The following is a 19677-nucleotide window of genomic DNA, read 5'->3' on the forward strand; positions in this document are numbered from 1 at the left end:
AGGTGGGGTCGACAGGGGCGGGGCCCCGGGGAGCGACCCAGACACGGCTGCTCCGGAGCTTGGCGGGGTCAGTAAGGATCTTTAACCCGCAAACTGGGAAGATGGTGAAGGAGGCACGAAGACACTTGAGCATCCACCCACCTACCTATCCATCCATCCCTCCTCCCTCCCTCCATCCATCCGTCAGTTCATCCGTTCAGCACATACTTATCTATCTATCACCTACTCTGTGCTAAGCTTTGGGGAGTCAACCCAGTCCCGCATACTAGGGAAAGGCCGGCAACTAAACCGACAATTTAATTAGATGCACTTACTGCCGTGGTGTTCAGAACGTTATGGATGTACCAAAGAGGCGCGTTCCCTGGCTCAGCTGCCCGATCTGTAGTTGGTAGTATTGGAGGAGCAGGGAACCAGTCATTGCTGACCCTCCCCCAGCCACCCTAAATCCCTCTTCACCATCCTGGGTGGTTCTGCCCCACGCAGAGATGGATTCCCTGTGCAAAGAACTGCGCCCTAGGAGCACCAATTAAGACAGAATCACTGTCCCCCAAAAACTAAATCTGTGACAGTGTGATTCGTTCTGTCGGATGAATGAAAGAGTTCAACCCTGAGCTCCTCTTCACCTCCCTTCACCATGCCAGACTCTTCGCCTCCACCCGAAAGAGATCCAGGAATCTGGATAGACACCTTTGGAGGATGTAACATTTACTTGAAGAATGAATGGTACTTAATTTTAAATTTCTCTCTCTCTCTCTCTCTCTCTCTCTCTCTCTCTCTCTCTCTCTCTCTCTCTCTCTCTCTCTCTCTCTCTCTCTCTCCCCCCCTCTCTCTCTCCCTCCTCCCTCCCTCTTTTTCTCTTTCTTCCCTGCATTGTTCCAAAAATTGATGTGAAGCTACAAGTGACGCTGAAAGATAGGCAGTCCAGAGCCGGCCCTAGAGGTGTTCGTCCTCCAGTTCCCTATCCCCTACTCTCCCAGGTTAGCTCAGAGACTTCAGGTTCAATTAATCGCTACAGGAGAACTAGCTGTTTTGTTCAAGAAAGATGATGGTCACCTGTGTACTTTGTACTCAACACAAGACAAAGATAGGCACTGTGAGGGTCAGGGCCTGAAATTCTCCAGGGGCGCTCCGCTGTGCGGCCCAGAGTCTCCTAGGAGTGCAGCTGCTCTGAAGCCTAGTAAAGCACTAGCTCCTGGGCCTATGGCCATGGGCAGGCACTTTTGGGCTACGTGTAGAATAGGGGTTTAAATTGGGATAGGTCCATGGAGCGGCTTCAGTTGACTGCACAATATTTTGTTTATGGATGAAAGGATAAGAACATTTTTAGGGGAGATTTTATTCACGTTTTAAAGAGGTCCTCTACTTCTCATTCCCTCACCCTCACCCCCACCTCCCCAAAAAAGTTAAGAAACTCTGTTGACCCTACGGTTCCTGAATTCCTTCTTAGACCAGGAACTGATGAAACATGGGGGAAAGCACTAAACTTCTTAAGAGAGGAAGAAATTGTGGCTAGTTGACCGTGGGTGGAGTTTCATGGGAACTACAGCTCCCAGAAATCCGTGCAGCAAAGGCCGAGCTTATTGGCAAGTAGGAAGGCCCCTCTCCTAACTGGGCACAGGCAAAAGCCAATAGACAGGGGGCATTGAGGAGCTTTCTAGGCCACCGTTCACCTATCAGAGGCCTGGGAGGAGATGCTTCCGGTACTCGCTCTGGGCTTCGGAGCCGCGGTCGACGAGGAGGGACGTCCCTCGGGAGACTAAGTTTCTGTGGGGCCGTAAGACCGAAGGTATTTTGTCTCCATTGTTGCCCGTTTTGTCTGTGTCAGGAGGTTCACAGTGGCCCGAGAGGGAGGTGGATGGACCGGAACTTGGGGGTCTGGAAGGAGACCCAAATATGCGGAAGGAATGGGGAGAATGGGGTTGGGGGAAGCGTGCGAGGGGCTAGCCGGTGACCACAAGCCGGGGGTGTGGAGGGGGCGGTTTTAAATGAGTGACTATATTCCCTGTGACTCACGAGTGACACTTCTAGGAATTTAGACTAAGGAAGCCATCCAAAAGGGAGAACATGCTCTATGCCCCAAGACCTTTATCTCAGCGTTATTTATAATACGAAAAAGTTGGCTACAAGCAGGTGCTCAGCAGTGAGGAAAAATATGCAACTTCACTTAAGTGAATAAGTAACTTCTGAAAGTAATTTATAAAACTTTTAAGTAATGTGGGAAAATGCTATTATATAATTGGAAAAAATCTTAACACGGAATTATACAGTATGATTGAAAAAAATGTAAAACACTACATAGAAAAAAGCCTGGAAGGGTAGTCACAGTTTTCTCTGGATGACTGATATTTTTGTGTATATTTACCTTTTTTCCTTCCTTGAGTGTTAATTTAAAAAAAAATAAGTGTAAGGACCTTGAAACTATTTTATAGTGGAAACACAATAAACTTAGAAAAACAAGTTGGGGTTATGTGCCTGTTTAAACCTACGGCAAGTGCTCCAGTTCATCTAAACCCTTCATTCTCACCATAAGTTGTCTTTAAAGAAGATTAGAAACAGAAGAATTAAATGGGTGTAGACTGAGCACCAGGTCCTGGTTCTGACCACCTCCCCACTAAACTAATACAGTGGCTTTTCTCTCCCTGAAACATCCAGGACTCCTAATTTCAGAACTCTTACAGTCTGACGGTTGAGAGACCAATAGATACACAATTAACTTCAGGCAAAATTTAAATATTTTTAAAGACACCAAATAATTGGGGAACTCCTCAGCCTTCCTCCTCTTGGCTCTCAGACCTTTTACAGCCAGGTTATCCACTGCTTTTGGCTTTAATACCAACTCCATGACAGCGGCACCCAAATCCTTAACCTCTGGCTGCGTAAAGTACGTTGCTACCTAATAGACATCTTAAATGAAGCACATCAACTACTAATTTATCACACATTACATACCCTTCATACCTTTGAAGCATGCCCTGCCTTTTATATCTCTGATTAATGGTTTATTTCCCAACCAAAAAACTGCATGTTAATTTCCTTAATTCTCCTTTCCTCCTCTCCGCTCATATCCTGCTTGATAACGTTAATCTATTCCGTCTGCCTTACAGTATCTTAAATCTGGCCCTCTTTCCTTACTTAAGTAGCCACAGATTTGGCTCATTTTTCTCATGTGACATTCTAACTATTTTATGGCCCCTTGTTAACCTTGTCAACCTCATCAGGTCCATCCTGCCTATTGTCACATGAACGTGTGCTGCTGGTCCTCCAAATTCCTTAGTTGGCCTTTTATGATCAGGGACATAGGTTGGAAAGATTTATCACTGTCAGATAATAAAGGCCTTAAATGCCTTGCTAAGACATTTTGAAAGAACTTGTTATTATATGTAGACTGTGGAGATATATGAAAGGTATTTGTGTAGAAGACCAAAATGGCCAGAGCTGTGGTTTTTCAAAGTTAATTCTGCACAACCACACATAGCATTCAGGCTCTAGGAAGGAAGAGACTGGTATAGGGAGGACCTCTCCTTGTCTTACTTTACTAAAAAGGGAGAGGTGGTCAAGACCTGAACTAGCAATGAAGTAGAAAGGATCGGACAGATTTTTGTAATTATTCATAGAGAAAAATATGCCAAATTTCTTCTTGTTACTAAAAATAAAATATTAAAATTAATTCCTAAAAAAAATCTCAGTAACATTTATTTTTCCTTTGTTCGCAAATTCTTACTCTATGCTACTCTTGGCCACACACACCCTCAATGACATTAGAATGACTTGGGTGGCCAAAACATATTGTATAAATTACTTTTGATATAATTGACCCATTAGGAATTTTCTATTCCCCGAAAAATGTATCATGCATAATTTATCAATAAGAGTCTTTTAAAAGTGCATAAGTAGATATTAGGGGAAAGCATATATTATCTTATAAAAGACCAGTGGGTTAGAGATGGCAGTTTTCTTCATTAGTAATGACAAGGGACTTATTTCTCCATTTAGCAAGCCACTACAGAACCACTTAATCTGACATCATGTGTAGAAGCACAACAGACCATTCCTTCTTAGTAAGAGATTCTAAAAGCAAGGACAAAGCTAGCAAAGAGGTATGAGAAATAATTTGCAGACTGAGTTAAAAACTAATCACTGGGCAGTTTGGTAGAGAATGTATTTCTTTGGATTTAGAGTCTGAAGGCGACTTCTCAAGTTCTGTCTTTGACACATAATTCTCAGTAAAACGGAGTTAAAAAATGTCCATTGGAAAGGCAGTACAGCACAGAAAAGACAAATAATGACCTTATAGCATCTTACTACGCTGATGGACAGTGATCGCAATGGGGTTGGGAGGGACTTGATAATATGGGCGAATGTTGAAACCACAATGTTGCTCATGTGAAACCTTCATAAGATTGTATATCAATAATACCTTAATTTAAAAAATTATGCAATACCATATTAAAAAATGTCCATCGGATTCAGTGACATGGCTGGCACTGGTGACTTGGTGAGAACTATTCTATTTTACAGCTATTGACTCCTATCAATAGGAGTCAATTTAGGGTGGGTAAGAAGAGTGGTGAAGAAATGGACACTGCAAATTCAGACAATTCTTTGGTAATTAACATGATTAAACATTTAAATATGGTTAGTGATTGTCATATTGTTTTGTAAATTGACTATTTGATATTCTTTGGGCATTTTAAAACTTAGAGTATCTTTTGAAATGGTCTGAAACAGGTCTTTAAAATATCTTTATTTTCTTTTTTCAGTTGCAAAGGGAGTATTTAAATACATGCTTATTATAAAAACATTTTTTTTTCAAATACAGAAATAAGAGGGTCCCATCTGATCTCTTACACCACCGCATCTAATTTCAGTATCTGCTGTGAATAGTTAATTTGATGTGTTATTACTGATTTCTTCTGTATCTTTATGTAAATACACACATATGTATGGACATACAGATGTGGGTTTGTTTTTTTTTTTCATAAATAGGGACATACTAGATTTTTGTAACCTATGAATTTCATTGTTCTCTTTGGGGGTTATTTTTCTGTATCAGTACTCATGGAGCTTCCTTATCTTTTATTCAACTATTTCCATATTGATGTTCATTTAGATTTTTCTGTTGCAAAGGATGCCACAGTGAACATCCTTAAACATACATATGCACGTTTGAGTGCTTCTGTAAAAAGTCTTGGTTGTTGTTAGATCTCTTATGCCTCTGTTTTATACATTTGGATCTTTAATCCATCTGCAATTTATTTTGTTTTAAGATGTGAAGGGCATGTTTCAGAACTTTTCAAAAAAACAATAAATTTCTTTTTCAAAAAGTAAAGCTCAGCTCTATTAACTCTAAGATAATAATAGTGCTTCCATTACAAGACTGTAACAAGATTTTATTGAATTCTAGATGAACAGCACCATGTGTGGCACACACTGGAATGCTTATTTCCTAGGTTTCCTTCTGATTTGGCCAGAAATTCAGGTAATATCTGAGTTGCCTGTATAGACTATGGTCTCTTTTTGCATAGTCAGTAACAGTGTTATCCTGATTTCCTTTGTTTGGACATGTCTTACATTTAAGACTAACTGCAAAGTTGTACCAGCAAAGTCGACAGAAGTTAGTAAGGTTCTACCATATTTTAAATGGTGATGAATGGGAATTTAAGTGTTGCCTTTTGCTTCCCTTCAGTGTTATGAATAAAATGAAATAAAGCATACTGGCAAGAGTCAGAAATGAGCAATCTAAAGAATATAGATAAAAGAAAGCTATTTGACAGCTTTTAAAATGAGACACTTAAAACATCTTGGATTCTTAACTGCAATAAAAATTACTTGTCAAACATGATGTGTTTTGGAATTCGATTTTGGCATTCAATTTTATAAGATTTTTATCTTTATGCACACTTAGGATTATATATAATTGTTATATAATCTATTTACAAAAAGGATTTGAAGCAGCCATCTACAGTATTGATTAACTCCATGATAAGTTAATTCATTTCAGGCTTTAAGTACATCTTGCTCATTTTATTGGCTCTCTCCAAGTCATCATAGCTTCATAGTGGGGCTACATCCAAAACTGTGATTACAGTAACGTAAAGAGACACAGCATTAGTAGAGTACACATGTTTTTTGTTTACCTGATTGCTGTGAGTAGCTTAAAATTTTGAACCAAGAACTGCTACCGTAAGCAGAGCTATTATTTTGCCTAAAGCACTGAGTGTTAGTATCCTGATTTGTGATCAGGGAAGTCAAATATGTTTTGACTTCCAAAATATGTTTTGGCTATACAAGTGGCCAAGTGTAAAAACCAGTGTTCCACAGAGACAATCACAGAGTGAACCCATGGGATAAGAGAAAAATCTGAAATTTCATCCCTATTATTAACATTTTAATAAAATAGTTTAGTCGTTAGGTTTCAAAAGTTTGATTGTATTTTACAGGAAGAGTAACTTCTCAGCAATGCTAGCTCCTGGATTATGCTTATGGTCATCCTGCTATACCCTTTCAATACTGAACAGCCACTTCATTCAGCTGGGACTGTGCAGGTACAAGATATTTTGGGGTACCTTTTTATTTGACACTTTTATCCCCTACATTCTCTTCTTTGTTATTATGTCTGGACTGAAGATGATTTGTCATCAATGTTGCATATAATTTTGGAGACTTTCTACTTCATTGAAAGTTGGAGGTAATTTCCCTGTCTGGCTTTAATTCATTCTCAAAATGGGATTAATTCCAGTTAGGATGTTGACTTAAAAGACTCATGGCTAAATAGAATTTAAAAACTGAAAGTTAAATGTAGTTCTGAAAGACTTTTGTTCAGTGAATATTAGTATAATGACCAATTTTACCAAGATTAGAGTTAGAATTAATTTCTATCACTGTGCTTTATATTTTTATTTAAATTTCATGAACATCTGTTGGTCAAAAAGAATATAATGTTTTTCTTTAAATTATCTACCTAATATACTCTTTGTTAATATGTGTATTATTAGCTAGTCTATGTCTCAAGTCAACTATGTGAAAGTTCTTAGTAATTATTTTTACACTAAAGTTAGTCTTTCATAGTCATTTATTATTGCAACACTTTATTCTTACAGCTGATATTATACATTTATCTATCACTCACTGATAGACTTTTGAAATAGAATGTACCTGAGGCAATTTTTCGCCTTATTAAATAAAGAGTGCTTATCATGTTTGTCTCATTTTGAACAGGAGTGTTTAGGTTCTGTAATTCATCCAGGTGATGTTAGATAATTTGGAATATCCAGTTTATTCTCATTGCCGCCTTACTCTCATTACTGACCTTACATATTTTAGATATGTGTGGACACGCATGTTTAGGGATGCTAGAAATGACTTTAGAGCTTTAGGCATTGGACTGTTCAGTTTTCTAAAGGCTAGAATCCATGCCAAATAGTAGATTTTTCCTGAATACTGAAGCAAGCCATCTTTTGGTCATCCCAACTTGAAGCTCGTTAAAGCAGCAGTAGACGAGGTTCTGTACCTTCAGATGATTCAAGGAAAGCTTTTTTTTTTTTTTTTTTTTTTTTGAGAGGGCATCTCTCATATTTATTGATCAAATGGTTGTTAACAACAATAAAATTCAGTATAGGGGGGTCAATGCTCAATGTACAATCATTAATCCATCTCAAGCCTAATTCTCGTCAGTCTCCAATCTTCTGAAGCATAACGAACAAGTTCTTACATGGTGAACGAATTCTTACAGAGTGAATAAATTCTTACATGGTGAACAGTACAAGGGCATTCATCACAGAAACTTTCGGTTTTGATCATGCAATATGACCTATAAACAATCAGGTCAAATATGAATATTCATTTGATTTTTGTACTTGATTTATATGTTGATCCCACATTTCTCCTATTATTATTATTATTTTTATTTTTAATAAAATGCTGAAGTGGTAGGTAGATGCAAGATAAAGGTAGAAAACATAGTTTAGTGCTGTAAGAAGGCAAATGTAGATGATCAGATGATCAGGTGTGTGCCTATGGACTAAGTATTAATCCAGGCTAGACAAGGGCAGCAAGACATCCACGGATGCAGAAGATTTCTCTCAAAGCAGGGGGGGTGAGGTTCTGAGCCTCACCTCTGTTGATCCCCAAATTCTCACCTGATGGCCCCCCTGCGACTGTGCCTGTCTTAGGTTGTTCCTCCCTTGAGGAATCTTACCCGTCTCTGGCTAACCAGTCATCTTCCGGGGCCATACAGGGAAATGTAAAGTTGGTAAGTGAGAGAGAAGCCATATTGTTTGCAAAGGTTAGCTTTTTACTTCTTTGCAGATTTATGCCCTGTGGCTTCTATGCCCAGCACTTGTCTCGAGGTATCTTTACCACCTGGAGGAATTATGATACTCGGTAAATTCGATATGAGGCACGAATTCTATTTAAGGTTTGTAATTAGGAAGGAAGAAGAAAAGCTATAGATGTAGCATATGAAGGAAACTTGGGAGGATTGATTATTTCTTTGACATATCTTCTTGTATAGTACCTTAAGTATGTATAGGTTTTAAACTACTAACTAATTTGCACACACATATTAACATAATAGGAATACGGTGACATAAACAAAGCAAATCTATAATTACCAGCCATCTCCAGTGAAGCCAAGAAAACCATTTAGGCACCCTAGGCATTTGTGAAAATTTATCTATGATATGATGGATATTGTCCAACTGTACTTGAACCATCAGACAAATTAAAGCAGCCCATTTCTGGGATCTGTTCACATCCCATATGTTCTTTTAACCATAGATAGTCTATAGTCATGAGATTTTGGGGTGCTACAACTTGCACCCCTCCCAACTCCTGGTTGAGTTCCAACAGTACAGATCCAGTCAAATTCGTTGTCTCACTGTATACACATGCCAGCCTAGACATCTCCCTCCTCCTTCTTATGGCAAGTCCAGGAGACGGTGGGCTGGATGCAGCCACAACCGCAGCATCGTCCGGATCCCTGTGGAGGCTTTTTGATGATCATCCCCCGGCACGAGTCCTCCAGAGAGTGCTGATGCCGGAAGCTCCTCCTCATATCGTATCGTAGTTCATTTTCTGGGTATCCAAGCTAGGCCTTGATCTTCTGCGTAGAAACAAACAGACCCTTTGCCCACACTTTGACATGCCCTCTATACCACTGTGCAGAACTCATTGGAGGTCAGCACACAGTAACTGCTTTTTTTTTTTTTTTTTTTAATTAAGAGAAAGGAATATTATCAGAAAAGAGTACCTCCATAGCTGATCATCTGACACCCTTTAAGTGATCAACATTAAGGATATTTAAAGCATGCGTTGATCTTTGATTTACCAATAGTTTTATCCTGTTAAGGAGTAATCCCCCTTTTCTTTCTTTCTTTCTTTTTTTTTTAAAATTTTTAATCTACACTTACCTGAAGAATACTATGTTTACTATGCTCTCCCCTATATCAGGTCCCCCCTAACAACCACATTACGGTTACTGTCCATCAGCTTAGCAAAATGTGGTAGAGTCACTACTTGTCCTCTCTGTGTTGTGCAGCCCACCCTCCCCTTTCTCCCTCCCCCTCATGCATGCTAATCTTAATATCCCCCTTCTTCTTCCCCCCCTTATCCCTCCCTGCCCACCCATCCTCCCCAGTTCCTTTCCCTTTGGTACCTGTTAGTCCATTTTTGGGTTCTGTAATTCTGCTGCTGTTTTGTTCCTTCAGTTTTTCCTTTGTTCCTATACTCCTCAGATGAGTGAAATCATTTGGTATTTCTCTTTCTCCGCTTGGCTTATTTCACTGAGCATAATACTCTCCAGCTCCATCCATGTTGCTGCAAATGGTTGGATTTTTCCACTTCTTATGGCTGAGTAGTATTCCATTGTGTATATGTACCACATCTTCTTTATCCATTCATCTACCGATGGACATTTAGGTTGCTTCCAATTCTTGGCTATTGTAAATAGTGCTGCGATAAACATAGGAGTGCATCTGTCTTTCTCAAACTTGATTGCTGCGTTCTTAGGGTAAATTCCTAGGAGTGGAATTCCTGGGTCAAATAGTAGGTCTGTTTTGAGCATTTTGATGCACCTCCATACTGCTTTCCACAATGGTTGAACTAATTTACATTCCCACCAGCAGTGTAGGAGGGTTCCCCTTTCTCCACAGCCTCGCCAACATTTGTTGTTGTTTGTCTTTTGGATGGCAGCTATCCTTACTGGTGTGAGGTGATACCTCATTGTAGTTTTAATTTGCATTTCTCTGATAATTAGCGATGTGGAGCATCTTTTCATGTGTCTGTTGGCCATCTGTATTTCTTTTTTAGAGAACTGTCTGTTCAGTTCCTCTGCCCATTTTTTAATTGGGTTATTTGTTTTTTGTTTGTTGAGGCGTGTGAGCTCTTTATATATTCTGGACGTCAAGCCTTTATCAGATCTGTCATTTTCAAATATATTCTCCCATACTGTAGGGTTCCTTTTTGTTCTATTGATGGTGTCTTTCGCTGTACAGAAGCTTTTCAGCTTAATGTAGTCCCACTTGCTCATTTTTGCTGTTGTTTTCCTTGCCCGGGGAGATATGTTCAAGAAGAGATCACTCATGTTTATATCTAAGAGGTTTTTGCCTATGTTTTTTTCCAAGAGTTTAATGGTTTCGTGACTTACATTCAGGTCTTTGATCCATTTTGAGTTTACCTTTGTATATGGGGTTAGACAATGGTCCAGTTTCATTCTCCTACATGTAGCTGTCCAGTTTTGCCAGCACCATCTGTTGAAGAGACTGTCATTTTGCCATTGTATGTCCATGGCTCCTTTATCAAATATTAATTGACCATATATGTTTGGGTTAATTTCTGGGGTCTCTAATCTGTTCCACTGGTCTGTGGCTCTGTTCTTGTGCCAGTACCAAATTGTCTTGATTACTATGGCTTTGTAGTAGAGCTTGAAGTTGGGGAGTGAGATCCCCCCTACTTTATTCTTCTTTTTCAGGATTGCTTTGGCTATTCGGGGTCTTTGGTGTTTCCATATGAATTTTTGAATTATTTGTTCCAATTCATTGAAGAATGTTGCTGGTAATTTGAGAGGGATTGCATCAAATTTGTATATTGCTTTCGGCAGGATGGCCATTTTGACGATATTAATTCTTCCTAGCCATGAGCATGGGATGAGTTTCCATTTATTAGTGTCCCCTTTAATTTCTCTTAAGAGTGACTTGTAGTTTTCAGAGTATAAGTCTTTCACTTCCTTGGTTAGGTTTATTCCTAGGTATTTTATTCTTTTTGATGCAATGGTGAATGGAATTGTTTTCCTGATTTCTCTTTCTATTGATTCGTTGTTAGTGTATAGGAAAGCTACAGATTTCTGTGTGTTGATTTTGTATCCTGCAACTTTGCTGTATTCCGATATCAGTTCTAGTAGTTTTGGAGTGGAGTCTTTAGGGTTTTTTATGTACAGTATCATATCATCTGCAAATAGTGACAGTTTAACTTCTTCTTTACCAATCTGGATTCCTTGTATTTCTTTGTTTTGTCTGATTGCCGTGGCTAGGACCTCCAGTACTATGTTAAATAACAGTGGGGAGAGTGGGCATCCCTGTCTGGTTCCCGATCTCAGTGGAAATGCTTTCAGCTTCTCGCTGTTCAGTATAATGCTGGCTGTGGGTTTATCATATATGGCCTTTATTATGTTGAGGTACTTGCCCTCTATTCCCATTTTGCTGAGAGTTTTTATCATGAATGGATGTTGAATTTTGTCAAATGCTTTTTCAGCATCTATGGAGATGATCATGTGGTTTTTGTCTTTCTTTTTGTTGATGTGGTGGATGATGTTGATGGATTTTCGAATGTTGTACCATCCTTGCATCCCTGGGATGAACCCCACTTGGTCATGGTGTATGATCCTTTTGATATACTGTTGAATTCTGTTTGCTAATATTTTATTGAGTATTTTTGCATCTACATTCATCAGGGATATTGGTCTGTAATTTTCTTTTTTGGTGGGGTCTTTTCCTGGTTTTGGTATTAGGGTGATGTTGGCTTCATAGAATGAGTTTGGGAGTATTCCCTCTTCTTCTATTTTGTGGAACACTTTAAGGAGAATGGGTATTATGTCTTCTCTGTGTGTCTGATAAAATTCCGAGGTAAATCCGTCCGGCCCCGGGGTTTTGTTCTTGGGTAGTTTTTTGATTACTGTTTCAATTTCTTTGCTTGTAATTGGTTTGTTTAACTTTTGTGTTTCTTCCTTGGTCAGTCTTGGGAGGTTGTATTTTTCTAGGAAGTTGTCCATTTCTTCTAGGTTTTCCAGCTTGTTGGCATATAGGTTTTCATAGTAGTCTTTAATAATTCTTTGTATTTCTGTGGAGTCTGTCGTGATTTTTCCATTCTCATTTCTGATTATGTTGATTTGTGTTGACTCTCTTTTTCTCTTAATAAGTTGGGCTAGAGGCTTATCTATTTTGTTTATTTTCTCAAAGAACCAGCTCTTGGTTTCGTTGATTTTTGCTATTGTTTTATTCTTCTCAATTTTGTTTATTTCTTCTCTGATCTTTATTATGTCCCTCCTTCTGCTGACTTTAGGCCTCATTTGTTCTTCTTTTTCCAGTTTTAATAGTTGTGATGTTAGACTATTCATTTGGGATTGTTCTTCCTTCTTCAAGTGTGCCTGGATTGCTATATACTTTCCTCTTAAGACTGCTTTCACTGCATCCCACAGAAGTTGGGGCTTAGTGTTGTTGTTGTCATTTGTTTCTATATATTCCTTGATCTCTATTTTGATTTGTTAATTGATCCATTGATTATTTAGTAGCATGTTGTTAAGCCTCCATGTGTTTGTGAGCCTTTTTGTTTTCTTTGTAGAATTTATTTCTACTTTCATACCTTTGTGGTCTGAAAAATTGGTTGGTAGAATTTCAGTATTGTGGAATTTACTGAGGCTCTTTTTGTGAGCTAGTATGTGGTCTATTCTGGAGAATGTTCCATGTGCACTTGAGAAGAATGTATATCCTGTTGCTTTTGGATGTAAAGTTCTATAGATGTCTATTAGGTCCATCTGTTCTAGTGTGTTGTTCAGTGCCTGTGTGTCTTTACTTATTTTCTGCCCGGTGGATCTATCCTTTGGGGTGAGTGGTGTGTTGAAGTCTCCTACAATGAATGCATTGCAGTCTATTTCCCTCTTTAGTTCTGTTAGTATTTGCTTCACGTATGCTGGTGCTCCTGTATTGGGTGCATATATATTTAGAATGGTTATATCCTCTTGTTGGACTAAGCCCTTTATTATTATGTAGTGGCCTTCTTTATCTCTTGTTACTTTCTTTGTTTTGAAGTCTATTTTGTCTGATATTAGTACTGCAACCCCTGCTTTCTTCTCACTGTTGTTTGCCTGAAATATGTTTTTCCATCCCTTGACTTTTAGTCTTTGCTTATCTTTGGGTTTAAGGTGAGTTTCTTGTAAGCAGCATATAGATGGGTCTTGCTTTTTTATCCATTCTATTACTCTATGTCTTTTGATTGGTGCATTAAGTCCATTTACATTTAGGGTGACTATTGAAAGATATGTACTTATTGCCATTGCAGGCTTTAGATTCGTGGTTACCAAAGGTTCAAGGTTAGCTTCTTTAGTATCTTACTGCCTAACTTAGCTCGCTTATTGAGCTGTTATATACACTGTCTGGAGATTCTTTTCTTCTCTCCCTTCTTATTCCTCCTCCTCCTTTCTTCATATGTTGTGTGTTTTGTTCTGTGCTCTTTTTAGGGGTGCTCCCATCTAGAGCAGTCCCTGTAGGATGCCCTGTATAGGTGGTTTGTGGGAAGCAAATTCCCTCAGCTTTTGCTTGTCTGGGAATTGTTTGATCCCACCATCATATTTAAATGATAGTCGTGCTGGATACAGTATCCTTGGTTCAAGGCCCTTCTGTTTCATTGCATTAAGTATATCATGCCATTCTCTTCTGGCCTGTAGGGTTTCTGTTGAGAAGTCTGATGTTAGCCTGATTGGTTTTCCTTTATAGGTGAGCTTTTTCTCTCTAGCTGCCTTTAAAACTCTTTCCTTGTCCTTGATCCTTGCCATTTTAATTATTATGTGTCTTGGTGTTGTCCTCCTTGGATCCTTTCTGTTGGGGGTTCTGTATAATTCCATGGTCTGTTCGATTATTTCCTCCCCCAGTTTGGGGAAGTTTTCAGCAATTATTTCTTCAAAGACACTTTCTATCCCTTTTCCTCTTTCTTCCTCTTCTGGTATCCCTATAATACGAATGTTTTTCCTTTTGTATTGGTCACATATTTCTCTTAGTGTTGTTTCATTCCTGGAGATCCTTTTATCTCTCTCTATGTCAGCTTCTATACGTTCCTGTTCTCTGGCTTCTATTCCTTCAATGGCCTCTTGCATCTTATCCATTCTGCTTATAAATCCTTCCAGGGATTGTTTCACTTCTGTGATCTCTTTCCTGACATCTGTGATCTCCTTCCGGACTTCATCCCACTGCTCTTGCATTTTTCTCTGCATCTCATCCCATTGCTCTTGCATTTTTTTCTGCATCTCTGTCAGCATGTTCATGATTTTTATTTTGAATTCTTTTTCAGGAGGACTAGTTAGGTCTGTCTCCTTCTCAGGTGTTGTCTCTGTGATCTTTGTCTGCCTGTAGTTTTGCCTTTTCATGGTGATAGAGATAGTTTGCAGAGCTGGTACAAGTGACCGCTGGAAGAGCTTCCCTTCTTGTTGGTTTGTAGCCTTTTCCTGGGAGAATAGCGACCTCTAGTGGCTTGTGCTGGGCAGCTGTGCGCAGACAGGGCTTCTGCTTCCTGCCCAGTTGCCTTGGGGTTTATCTCCGCTGTTGCTGTGGGCTTGGCCTGGCTGGGGCTGTTCCTCCAAAATGGTGGAGCCCCGTTGGAGGGGGAGCAGCCAGGAGACTATTTATCTCCCTAAGGGGCCTCTGTGCTCCCTGCTGCCCAGGGGGTTAGAGTGCCCAGAGATCCCCAGATTCCCTGCTTCTGGTCTAAGTGACCTGTCCTGCCCCTTTAAGATTTCCAAAAAGCACTCTCCAAACCAAAACAACAACAGCAACAATGAGAGAGGGAATAGAAAGAAAGAGAAAAAAAAAAGGAAAAAAAAGGAAAAAACAAGCGATTTTTTTTTTTTTTTTTTGTCCTCAGATGCCGGTCCCAGGCACCCGCTCACTGGTCCTGCTGCCCTGTCTCCCTAGCACCAGGGTCCCTGTCCTTTCAAGGCTTCCAAAAAGCACCCACCCACCGGTCCCGCAGGGAAGGAACGCTCAATATTCTTTGTCCTCAGGCACTGGTCCCACGCACCCGCTCACCAGTCCCGCCGCCCTGCCTCCCTAGCACCGGGGTCCCTGTCCCTTCAAGGCTTCCAAAAAGCACTCGGCAAAAAGAGAGAAAAAAAAGGGGAAAAACGCGCGATTTCTTCCGTCCTCAGGTGCTGGTCTCAGGCACCCACCCACCGGTCCCACAGGGAAAAATGCGGGATATTCTTTGTCCTCAGGTGCCGGTCCCAGGCACCCGCTCACCAGTCCCGCCGCCCTGCCTCCCTAGCACCGGGGTCCCTGTCCCTTTTAGGCTTCCAAAAGGCACTCGCAGAAAAGAGAAAAAAAAAAGGGGAAAAACGCGCGATTTCCTCTGTCCTCAAGTGCCGGTCTCAGGCACCCGCCCACCAGTCCCGCAGGGAAAAACGGGGGATATTCTTTGTCCTCAGGCGCCGGTCCCAGCCACCCGCTCACCAGTCCCGCCACCGTGCCTCCCTAGCACTGGGGTCCCCGTCCCTTCAAGGCTTCCAAAAAGCGCTCGCGAAAAAGAGAAAAAAAAAAAAAGGGGAAAAACGCGCGACCTCCTCCGTCCTCAGGCACCGGTCTCAGGCACCCGCCCCCAGGTCTCGCAGGGAGAAACGCGGGATATTCTTTGTCCTCCGGCGCCGTTCCCAGGCACCTCCTCACCGGTCCCGCCACCCTGCCTCCCCAGCAACGGGGGCCCGTCCCTCTAAGGCTTCCAAAAAGCGCTCGCCAAAAAAAAAAAAAAAAAAAGACCGCTCCGGTTTCTCTCCACCCGCCGGGAGCCGGGGGGAGGGGCGCTCGGGTCCCGCCGGGCTGGGGCTTGTATCTTACCCCCTTCACAAGGCGCTGGGTTCTTGCAGGTGTGGATGTGGTCTGGATGTTGTCCTGTGTCCTGTGGTCTCTATTTTAGGAAGATTTTTCTTTGTTATATTTTCATAGCTCTATGTGTTTTTGGGAGGAGATTTCCACTGCTCTACTCACGCCGCCATCTTGGCTCCGCCTCAAGGAAAGCTTTTTATACTGTGGCACTGACATTGAATCTACATTCCAATAATTCCCAGAAATAAAGGTGTTATTTTTTTTTCCTGTAGGAAGAAAACTTTTAATTTGTTCTAAATCCTACATTATTTTTATAAAATGCTAAAATTATATCATGTAAATATTTGATTTATCAATTTTGTTTGTCCTTGTGATTTAAATGATAATGTGCATTCAAGACCTGAAAACCTGTGCTAATATGTATGGTTGTTTAACCTTTTTTTAAAAAATACAAGAAATGAGAAATGCTAGTGTACTCCTGCATTTGGACTGTATGAAGCAAGGGGGAGGGAAATATCTCCTAATACAGTATTCCCTGTTATTTTGGTGTTTCTTAAGAGGGTGGATTATTTAACAGCCTTAAAAAGCATGTCCAAGTATAGTCAAAAGGGGATTACTGACTCAATATTATAAGAGCCTAGAGCAATAAAAATGTAATCAACACAACCCCTGGCAATACTGTGACCCAATTGGAAATTCCTTATATGATGTGTTAGACGCAGAGCGATCCATTTGAAAATATTTGTCAGCACTTATAAAGTGAGCTAGGAACTGACAGGCAAAGTTAAGTCTAGTTTCTGCTCTCAAGGACTTTGTACGTTGGTTGTGGAAATGAGATGTAGTACATGAAAAAGTAACTGGTAGTTGTAGGTAATAAACTGAGGGTGTCACATGAGTGGTTTAAACTGTAAGGGCTCTTGGAGTTAACAGGAGGAAAATATCACTTTTGGCGGATGGTTAAGGAAGGCCTCTCAGAGGAGATGGTATTTAAACAGGACCTTCAATTCAACCATCATTCATTGTTTTGAATAGGCCAGGCATTGTAACTATGAAGATTAACAGAAATAAGACTGGAGAGATTGGTAGGTCCAGATTGGGAAGGGGTTTGAATGCCAAACTGAGGAATTCACTTTATCCTATAGGCCAGTGCTGCCCAGCAGAACTTTCTCTGATGGTAGAAATGTTCTATTCTGCTCTGTCCAATATGATAGCCACTAGCCACATGTTAACTGTTGACCACTTGAAAAAGAACTAGTGACTGGAACTGGGTTTTCTTATTTTAATTGAGTTTACATAGCACATGTAACTAGTAACTACTGTATTGAATAGCACAGCTACAGAGAGTAGGTAGCATCTGAGAATTTTTAAGCTGATAATTGATATTCTTAAAAGGGCATTTTCAAATTGGTTTTGTACAAGGTGGACTGGAAAGACAAATTGGAGGTCGGGAAACTGACTGTTTCAGTCATCCAAGTGTAGGTGATAGTGATCTGAGCCAGGGTAGTGCTGGTGGGAATGACAAGAAGTACTGGATTCAGAAACAAATCTAAGAATTAGTGGGGCTTGGTTTCTGAGAAGGCAGAAGACAGAGAAGCCAGACTGAGTCCCTAGTTTTTAGCTTGAATGAAATTGACAATAGTGACATCATTAACAGAAATTGAAGAGCTGCTGTTGAAAGCAAAAACCTTTTTTTTTTCTTTATACATGTTAAGTTTGAAGTGAATGTGGGCAGGGCTAATATCAGCCATAATGTAAAGCCTAACATGTATTTGAATAACATTGACTTATTCCCCATTTTTTGTTTAAAAGAAAAAACTTAGCAAAGAAGCCAGGAGAAGAGATGCAGATCTGAAAGTAATAAAAGGTGATAATTGAAAGCATGTGAGTGGGTAACATTGGAAGGAAGGAAAGAGAAAAGTGATAAGAATTGCATACTAAACTTTCTGGCTCAATCCACATCTAGACGAAAATTGGCAACAAGCTGAATTCCTACTTACAGAGGAATCTTTGAGTACATTATAATATATACATACTAGGGAATACCTTGCAGCTATTTAAAAGATCTAAGCAGGTCTGTTTTTACTGACTTGAAAAGGTGTCCTTGATTTAAAATAACTAGTGAATAATAGATAACATATCTCTGTGGTAATTGTTGGTTATTTTTTGAAAACCCCTGGCTGATTTGTGAGGGGTTCCGGGGGACCTCCCTTGGTGTGGCTCATGCTGGGAGGCAGTGCCCTGCCCTATTACAGAAGCCTTGTGGGGAAACCCTCCCTCTCTCCCCATCCTCCTGGCAGCTAGAGCAAGAGTATGTGAGCTAGGCTCAGCCAGTGGAAGGCTCTCCCCACCTCATTCATAATCCTCAGCAACTGCCATCAAGTGAAGGGTCAGTGCAGTTAGATTCTCAGTCCCCGGTGTGTCCAGAGAGTAGGAGCAGGGGTTATTCTGTGGGGTCTCGCTTGGTTCTTGCTTGTTTTCTGAGCCTGGTTCTTGAGCCCTCTCTTTTGTTGCTTAAATTAACCAGGGTGATTTCTGTTGTTAATCCAGGATCTCTGACTTACTCCCCATTTTTTTGTTTAAAAGAGAAAACCTAGCACATATAAAATTGTGGTTTTCTTGTAGGTTTCTTTAACAGATTGAAAGGCTGCACACCAGATTGTTAACAGTGCTTTTCTCAAGGACTTGAGATTGTGGGATTGTTTGTGGTGGTGAAGAGAGGTTGGCATGGGGTAGGAGGAGACATTTAGTTTTCCTTTAGATACATCTGGTTTGTTTGAATTTCATTTCTGAGCATGTACTTCTCCAGTAATTTAAATGCCTAAAAAAATGAAGAATGAGAATGAGAAAACTAATACTTGCCTAACCTTTCTTACATTATTGTGAAGGATTGTTGCAAGGAACAAAGGTAACAGGGAGAGTTGCCAGATTGCATTTCATAGACTTTTTTACTTAGTGTGACATCACATGCTCACCAGCAACTTATGAGACTTTTTCCTCACATCCTTACCAATCTGATAATTATTAAGTGCTATTTAAATATGCTGAAATAGAAATAACAATAGTGAGTTATGAGTGTCATTTCTGTATAGAGGTAAAAGCCATTTTGAAGGGAGTTGAGGAAATAAGTAATAATAAAGTCAGGGACATGAATATCAATTATCAATTGATTTGGCATTGAAAGAATAGAAATTAGATTGTGAGAGAGATTTTTCTCAATTTTTTCATTTGAAAATTTTCTAAAAAAGTTGAAATCTTCATAAATAGCAGCAAAGCCTCAATCTACATTCAACAGTTACTAACATTTTATCTTTTATATCTGTTTTCTCTATATAAAATTTGTTGTTTTTTTTGTTTTTATTAATCCATTTGAAAGGAAGTTGTAGGCATCATAACACTACCCAAAATAACTCAACATGCATATTTTTTTTTTTAGAGGGCATCTCTCATATTTATTGATCAAATGGTTGTTAACAACAATAAAATTCAGTATAGGGGGGTCAATGCTCAATGTACTATCATTAATCCATCTCAAGTCTAATTCTCGTCAGTCTCCAATCTTCTGAAGCATAACGAACAAGTTCTTACATGGTGAACGAAT

The 19677-nt window shown here is 40.0% G+C and overlaps 1 protein-coding gene across 4 annotated transcripts in view; it reads left to right on the forward strand.

Moving 5' to 3' along the window:
- The first annotated feature begins 1651 nt into the window (after nt 1-1651).
- WDCP (WD repeat and coiled coil containing) overlaps nt 1652-19677 on the forward strand; it is a 28570-nt gene continuing 10544 nt past the window's right edge. Inside the window, exons 1-3 of one of the 4 annotated variants that reach the window (XM_037005576.2) lie at nt 1653-1786; nt 5405-5479; nt 6441-6545. The gene's annotated coding sequence lies outside the window, so the exon portion shown is untranslated. Of the gene's footprint in view, nt 1787-5404; nt 5480-6440; nt 6546-19677 lie in introns of all 4 variants that reach the window. The other 3 variants (XR_005057890.2, XM_037005577.2, XR_012122518.1) reach the window with 3 other exon arrangements.

Source organism: Manis javanica, chromosome 1 (genome assembly GCF_040802235.1).
Source record: "Manis javanica isolate MJ-LG chromosome 1, MJ_LKY, whole genome shotgun sequence".
NCBI classification, from domain to species: Eukaryota; Metazoa; Chordata; class Mammalia; order Pholidota; family Manidae; genus Manis; species Manis javanica.